Source organism: Physeter macrocephalus, chromosome 11 (assembly GCF_002837175.3).
Source record: "Physeter macrocephalus isolate SW-GA chromosome 11, ASM283717v5, whole genome shotgun sequence".
Classification (NCBI taxonomy): domain Eukaryota; kingdom Metazoa; phylum Chordata; class Mammalia; order Artiodactyla; family Physeteridae; genus Physeter; species Physeter macrocephalus.
The window spans coordinates 84030678-84039397 of NC_041224.1; positions in this window are offsets into that span (position 1 = coordinate 84030678).

Here is an 8720-nt window from a genome sequence, read left to right on the forward strand (position 1 = left end):
GGCAGCTGGGTAAAGGCTCCCCACCACCACCACCAAATTCATAGGGAGAAAAGCTTATAGACCAAATCCAATCCTGAATCTTTACAAGCAAGCCAAGATTCTCAAAGAATGGTATGTGCTCTGTTCTCAATGGGCACTAGAATAGCTAGAGGTGCTTAGAAGGAACTGATTGCTGGGTTAAGGCAGTGCAGTAAGAAGGTGTGATTCCCAGCATTTACTGAAGTTTACTGTAGGGGTGCTGGCATGCTCCACCCAAGCCTCCACTCACAACTGGTCTGCAGCCCTCATTTCCTCGCTTCTCCCTAGAGACTGGCTTCACCCAAGGCCATGCCCTTTTCCCAGAGACACCTGAAGCCAATGACCAAGTGACATGGGCGTACAAAGGCCAGGCCCACCTGCCGCAGTGCAGGCCAACTCTATGGGTCTTTCCAGCTCCTGCACTCCCTGGAGAGATGAGACTGCAGCCCACCTTCTCCCTCTGGCCAATCCTGCTTCTTTGACTCCTTCAGGTGCTCCCAAGAGCACTAATTCTGTGTCCCAATCTCCCTCCACTTCCCAGGAAACCCCCCTGCAATAGGTCCTGTGTGCCAAACACTGTCCTCAAGACTAACATGTACTTACTCTCAGACATAAGCACTGTTATTACCCTCTTTCTAAAGATAAAGAAACTGAAGTTAAACAGAGATAAGTAATGTTTCCAAGACACCCAGGTAGCCTTGGGAGATCTTGTGAAGATTAAGAAATGATGCACATAAACATGCTTATAATAGTGACTAGCATGGAGTGAGTATTCACTTCATTCATTACTGTTTTTCATTCATTCTGTAAATATTTATTGAGCATCTACTATATGCCAAGTGCTCTTCTTGGCACTACAGATACACCATTGAGCAAAAGAGTCCAAGTCTCTGCCCTCATAGAGCTAGCATTCTAGTGGGAGGGGCAAGAAATATACAAATAAACAAGTAAATGTAAATGTCATGTGAGTGCTATTAAAAAAGAAAGAAGCCCAAAATGGAGTCACTTATGCTAGACCCCACCAAGAGTTAATACCTAACCTAATTACAGTTTCAACCTTCCCCAGGGACGTGCCCCTTAACCAGCCAACCTGGAATTTCCTGATCAGCACTAGGAAATCCTCTGATAGACTCCCTCCACCCCCCTTAGGAGGGCAACCTTGCCTAAAACAATGAATTCTTTGCTAATTTCTATCCCCCCACCCCCCCACACCCTCCCTCTCTACATTTATAAACCTCTCCTTTTCTGCATCTCACTGTAGCTCCTTTCTATTGCTCGATGAGATGTTGCCCAATTCAGTGCTGCGGGCCTTTTGGAGCTGATGATTGGAACCTAAATATTTACTTAAGCTGCACAGATTCCAATGCAAGTCAAGAGTGATGCAGCATGCCATTCTCCTGCTGTACTAAAGACCCCACAGAAGGTGTCATCAACACTCAGTGTGGCTATGATGCCAGGCAAAAAATAGAAGTCGATCAGCAGTTTGTAATCTACACGAAAGGCTGTGCGGCCCAGTTTGAGACGTGGTTGCAGGATAACTTGATCATCATGGCTGGTACTTTCATAGGTATTGCACTGTTACAGATTTGGGCGATGTGCCTGGCCTGGAATCTGGTGAGTGATATTGAAGCTGTCAGGGCTAGCTGGGAGAGCCCCTGCAACAGCTTCTTCAAGACGATGGACAGACGCAGCCTTCCTGACCCTCCAGTGTGCCCAACTGATATCCATGCTGCAAGGACCCTAATCACAGAAGCAACCTGCAATGCCACCTGATGGAGCTGCCAAGAACTTAGTTTGGGGGCGGGGAGTGTAAAACTGGGAAATGCTGCTCACTGACAGAATTTTTAAAAAAATAACCAGTAAAAAAAAAATTGAATTGTTTTTAATAAAGCCAATTAGGTCTTCACATTTACTCAGCTGAATTTTTGTTATTTAACAGCGCCATGTATAAAAACCAAGGCAGGGCTTTCCTGATGGCGCAGTGGTTGAGAGTCCGCCTGCCGATGCAGGGGACACGGGTTCGTGCCCCGGTCCGGGAAGATCCCACATGCCGCGGAGCGACTGGGCCCGTGAGCCATGGCCGCTGAGCCTGCACGTCCGGAGCCTGTGCTCCGCAGCGGGAGAGGCCACAGAAGCGAGAGGCCCGCGTACTGAAAAAAAAAAAAAAAAAAAAAAAAACCAAGGCAGGTTAAACTACAGCAGTGAAAATGGGCTATTTTAGGTAGAGAAATAGGGAAGAACTCATTGATAAGTTGACATTTGAGTAAAGAATAGAAGGAAGTAAAGGAGTGAGCTGTGTAAATACAGTCAGCACTCCCATATCCGGAGGGTCCACGTCCATGGATGCAGAACCCACAGATAGAGGAGGGCTGGCTATACGACACCATTTTATAGTATAAGGGACTTGAGCATCCTCGGATTTTCGTATCCATGGAGGGTCCTGGAACCAATCCCCTGCAGATTTTGAGGAACAACTGTAGTTGCAGAAAGTATTTCAAATAAAGAGGGCAAATGCAAAGTCAGGAACAGAGAAAGATACTGAGCAGGGGTGTGACATGATCTGACAGATTTTAAAAGGATCACTCTGGCTGCTGCTGTGTTGAGAATAGACTTGGGATGGGCAGACAAGGAAGGGAGCAGGGAAGCCACAGAGGAAGGGGTCTCTTGCCGTAATCCAGAGCAGCAGCAGTACTTTAGGCTAAGACGGTTACGATGGAAGTGGTAGGAATTGTCAGACCTGGCTCCGTGCTGGAGGTAGAGCCATCTGGATTTGCAGATGGATCAGATGTGGGGTGTGACAGCAAGAGAAGAGTCAGAGGACTCCAAGATTTGGGGCCTGAGCAGTTGGAAGGATGGAGTAGCCGTGAACTGAGGTGTAAAAAAAAAAACCCTGCAGGAGTTGCAGCTTTGGCTGAAGATGGCGCAGGATCAGGAGATGTGGATTGATGCAAGTTAGCTATGATGAGGCAGAAGCCTTTAGGGAGAGACAGTATGGAATGCTGGTGATGGAATTCAGGGCAGGCTGCCCCAAAATATGGCACTTTGGCATACTGATTGTTTTGAATTAATGTTATTTAAGGAACAGCTGGCGCAAAAAGAGCACTCTGACCCTCCTTTGTCCCCCTGAAAGCAGGAAATAAACCTCCCACGTGGAAGGTACCCTCCCCGTACCAGAAGGAAGAGAGAAATCCTTATCACCAGAGATAGGGAGTTCAAGGCCAAGAAGGCTGTGTAAACAACCCTTGCTACTTCTTCACTAATTTACTACCCTGCCCCAAACCCCTTTGTCTTGTCAATTCTTCACAAATTTATTGTTTGTTTGTCTAAAAAGGTATAAAAGCTGCCTGTTTTGGCCACTTCTTTGAGTCTCTCTCTCTCTCCCTTTTTTTTTTTTTTATGGTTTCCGGTACATATGAAATTAAATGTATTTTTCTCCTGTTAATCTGTTTTATGTCTATTTAATTATTAGACCAGCCACAGAACCTGGAAGAAAAGAAAGGAAACGTCTTGCTCCCCAACACTGGTTATGAACACATATTCTAGAGCCGGACTACCCAGAGTTGAGTCTTAGCTCTACTACTATTAGCTGTGTGACTTTGGGTATTTAACTGCACCTCTCTGAGCATCATTAGTCTTATCTGTAATATAGGGAGAATATCTGTATTTACCTCATATGGCTGCTATGAGACTTAAATGAGGAAAGATATGTACAAGTGCTAAGGACTAATAAACACCATATTAGTGTTTAAAAGTAAAAACTAGGCCTTCAATCAATGTCAAACTTGAGAATTATATAATATGTAGTGGAGAAAAAAGCTGTCCTCAACCCTCTTAGGGTCCCTGACTGGGTCTGAAAATTAAAATGACAAAGACATTAACAGAAGACAAGCAAGAAAATTTATTTAATATAAGTTTTAGGTAACACAGGAGCCCTTGTAAGGAAATGAAAACCCAAAGAAACAGTTAGACCTACATATACCTACACTGGATTTGATGAAGAGTATGTGGTCATGCAGGAATATGACAGGTTAAGGAGTATGAGATGAGTGCAGTAAACTGGGGGAAACTCAGCAAGGCCTGCTTGTTGGGATTGTTCTCAGGGTCTCTTTGCCTTAAGAGATAAGGATGCTCCTTTCCTCTGGGTATAGGGAGGACATCTCTCACATCAGAGTTTTTTATCACCCATTTCAGGGGAGAAGAGCAAGGTAGGAGATGGTCAGAGTCACCTCCCTGCTTCTGCCATTTTACTCAGACTCCTTCAGCTTAAAATATTCAATATGCCAAGGTGCCATATTTGGGGGGAACATGTCCTGAACCCCATCAGGTCCACGTTGGTACCCAGGAGGAGTGATTCACTGTATCTGAAGACTTGCTCCCCTGAGGAGGTGAAGCCTGGGCTTGACTTTGCAAAATGCATAGGAAGTAGCCAGGGAGACAAAGGGTGGAAGGTGTGGGAGCATTCAGGACAGAAGGGCCAGCATGTCCATTTCCCTGAAAATATAGCCACTATGCAGTAAAAGCTAAATGTGAAATGGTTATCTTATGCCACCTGTGTTAATCCTTCTCCCTGACACTGTATAATCCACAATATGTCTAAAGAGAATGAGAATGGCTTTCAGTTTATTTATGCAAAATAAATAAACTCTAGTACAGCCCCTCTGACCTTCTCGTGCACCTGTCTTTGCTGAGTGGTGGGCTGGCACCACTGGCCACGTGAAAGCCCGCGTTGACAGGTTAGAGCTTTCAACAGCTACCCAGGGGCCCCTGTCGACACCCCTGAAGTTTCCTTCCTTAACCCCCAGGCAAGTGTGTTCAAAAAGTAATCAACAGGGGCTGGCATTTGCCTTTCTTCTAATTATATGTGAACAGATTTCGAGGCCATATGGCTCAGTAAATATCCCCAAACTCTCTGTCCCTTACCATTCCTATCAATCCCGCTGGAGAAATAGCACTTCAAAGGTCAAAAGCTTGATTTGGGCAGAGCAGTTCTGTCTGGATCTCAGTGCAATGGGCCACAAAGACCAGACACAGAAGTAAGGCATCTGATTCCCTCAGCAGAAACCTTCCCTCTTGGTAAATGATCAGATATCAGAACATAAGCAACAGGAGAGAGGCTTGAACTTGTGTGGGATCAAGGCACTTCCTGGATTTTTTAATACACCTTAGATACATAAATATGGAAAATCTTAACGAGTGATGACAGATAGTTAAGAAGAAAGCCAGACTCTGAGCTGTCAGAGCTTGCCTCTCTGGATAGGCCACCCATCTGAAGCCCCTTGGCCTGCAGACATAGCCCCAGCTAGTCCCCAGTCAGAGAGAAGCAAACTTAGCCATCCAGCTGCTACACCGTCCTGACAGCAATGTGTTCTGAAGGGTAGCAGAATATATCACTTTGGCATACTAATTATTTTGAGCTGAAGACAATTGAGAAGAAGCAGATATAAGAAAAGCTCTCTGCCCTCCCCTGAAAGCAAGATGTAAATGTGTAAAGGTGACCCCCTCTCCTCTCTACCAGGAAGGACAAATTCTAGACCCTTATCAGCACAGAGGCAGGATCAGGGGACCCTACATAACAAGTCTTCCTAACTAGCCCTTATCTGCCATCAGTCTCCCCCATATATTTGCCTTTCCACGATTTGCCACCCTTGAAACTGAAAGTCCCTTTCCTTTGTCCTGTCACTTCTCTAAAAATTTATTGTTCTTTTGTTGAACTGCTATAGAAGCCCAAGTTCTAACCACCCCTTGGAGTTTCTCATCTCTGAGGGTTCCCATGTATATGTGCTCTGCACATGTTACTAAACTTCAGTTTGTTTCTCTTGTTAATCTGTCTTTTGTCAGTCTAATTGACAGGACCCCAGCCAATGAACCTAAAATGGGTAGAGGAAAAGAAAAGTTTTCCTCCTTTGCAGTTTAAAGCTGCTTCCTCATCAGCAAGTAGGCTTGAAATTAATAGCCTTTAGCCCAGAGTAACCTGCCAAGCCCTCATCCCCACGGTGAATGTCCAGAAACTTCGACTGGGCCTCTGCTCCATTACCTGGCTTACCTATCGCCCCACCTGGGCACTGAAACCTGGGCGCCTTGGTGGTTCCTCTCATCTCTTATTGCTCATGGTCCTGATTCAACACTGACAGGTTTGGAAAAACAAGCACCACCACGGCCTGCAACTGGGATTCTCAAAGCATTTACAGGATTCTCAAAGCATTTACTCTGCTCCAAGAACCTGAGGGCCTAACATCTCCCCAGAGGCACTAGGGTTCAGGACAGCAGTATTCAACAAATAGAGCCTAGGCCCACTCACTCCCACTCCAGGTGGGGAAATCTCGGGGAGATAGAAGCATATCCTTTGCTTGTCAAGCTCACCACCACCACCACCAAGATGCTGGTCCCCTGAGCACACCAGTCTAGAGCAATGTTATCAACCTTTTTCACCTATGTCCCCGCCTCCTTCAGCAAATCTCAAGGCCATTCATTTCCTAATCCTCATTCTTCCCCCTAGGGAGTGATGGCTCAGTTAAGAGTCAAATTATTTTCTGAAAATTCTTCCCCTGAGATTTGTTGAGTTTAGCTCTCTGTAGTTTACATGGCCAAAAAAAGGTTCTATATTCAATATAGAAAATATATTTTATAATACCAAATATGCTGTTTCAAACTGTAAATACACATGCAAAACCACAGGAGGTTCTGCCAGTCCTAGAGAACCATCTCCACGTCATTAGAATCACTGTGATTTATGTCCCCTCCACCAGATCAGGCCACGTGCACACAGCAAGACTAGTCTGGGTCAAACCAAGTTTGGCCACATAGCTTTAAAAATTATAATTAAGATCTCCAGCTACCCTTCTTGGGCAATACCACCACAGCCAAGTGATTGCTTTCCCCTATGGTCTCCCCACTTACCCCTTAAATTGTCCTCATCTCCTGTGGTCTAGGCCCCGTTACCCATAACATAAGCGCTTCTAATCATTAAGGTAACATAGTCTGCATCTCACGTAAAGAAAATATATTTTTTAGGTTTCTGCTACAAACATAATACTCCATTTTAACAAATGTGCTCACCTCCTCTAACAGACCTCCAAACACACACCTACGCACACACATGCATTGTGGATGAAAACCCAAAGCTGTCAACCGGGAAGAAAAAGCAACTAGAATATTCACTCAATGCCAAAAGTACTGTCTTTGTTTGAGTAGGCCTGGGCGCCTTGATTAAAGCATTGCCTTTTAAAATTTAATCTTGTTATAAAATTTCTCTTCAAATACAGAAATACGAAGAGAAAATGATACAACATAATGAAGAACCATGAACTCACAGCCCAGATTTATCTGATCTTAACATTGACCTCGTGGACTTTTTGCTTTCAAAACAAAGGGAGGTCTATGGATGAACTTGAAGGTGCCCCCCTGCACCCCGCAGACCTTTCCCATGTTGTCTCTCTCTCTCTTCCTCCCAGAGATTCACCAGTTTTTATATCTTCCCACATATTAATGTATATGTCCAATATGTTTTGTGTGTTTTTTAAACTTTATGTAAGTGATATCCTATGGTAAATATCCTTGCTTCCATCTAAGACCAGCATCTGTGGGCTGAAGGCTGTCACAGCTGACAGGCTAAGCAGAAGAAGGGCAAAGTCCCACAGCCCTGGAATGGGGTATCAACCTCCCTCTGCAGTAGGGCCCTTTGTCACAGCCTGGCAGGTGATTAGTGCCATGGAAACAACGGTCATCATTCTTATTATCATCTGCCTGGCCCTGTGCTTGGCTAGAATCCCAGTCCTCTCCTCCTCAGTCTGCCCTTTAGGCTCACCCCACAGTGACACTTTTACTCACTAACAGTGCCCAATGGCACAGCACTCATGTCAGTGCAATTTCATTCAGTAGGCAAAAAACTTCCCTTGATCTATAAATAGAGAATAATTCATAACTTTGCTGATTTTCCTTCCTCTCTGTCTCTGGTGTTTATCCACGGCATAGTTGCCAAATACGTATTTCCCCACAGTGTCTCCCCTTTGCCTGCAGAATCAAATCCAAATTCCCCAACATAGCATCAAGGGCCTTACAGTCTACCTCAGCTCTTCGCGTCTCATCTTTAGCCACATCCCACATCGCAATTTTTTCTTTTTAATCGACATGCTGGTTGATGGTTATAATTCTATAAAATGCATTTTTCATTTTCCTACTCTATTTTTATAATCATTTTTTAATTGAAGTATAGTTAATTTACAATGTTGTGTTAGTTTCAGGTACACCGCAAAGTGATTCATAGATAGATAGATAATATACATATTCTTTTTCAGATTCTTTTCCATTATAGGTTATTACAAGATATTTACTATAGTTCCCTGTGCTATACAGTAAGTCTTTGTTGTTTATTTTATATATAGTAGTGTGTATATGTTAATCCCAAACTCCTAATTTATCCCTCCCCTCCCCTGCAACTGCTATCCCCTTTGGTGACCACAAGTTTGTTTTCTATGTCTGTGAGTCTATTTCTGTTTTGTAAATAAGTTCATTTGTATCATTTTTTTAGATTTCACATATAAATGATATCATATGATATCTTTCTCTGTCTGATTTACTTCACTTAATATGATAATCTCTACATCCATCCATGTTATAGCATCTTATTTTAATTCTTTGTACACAGTGTTCGTCTCCTAGACTGTGAGCACCTCAGCACAGGGGCCCTACTTTATGCTTCATTT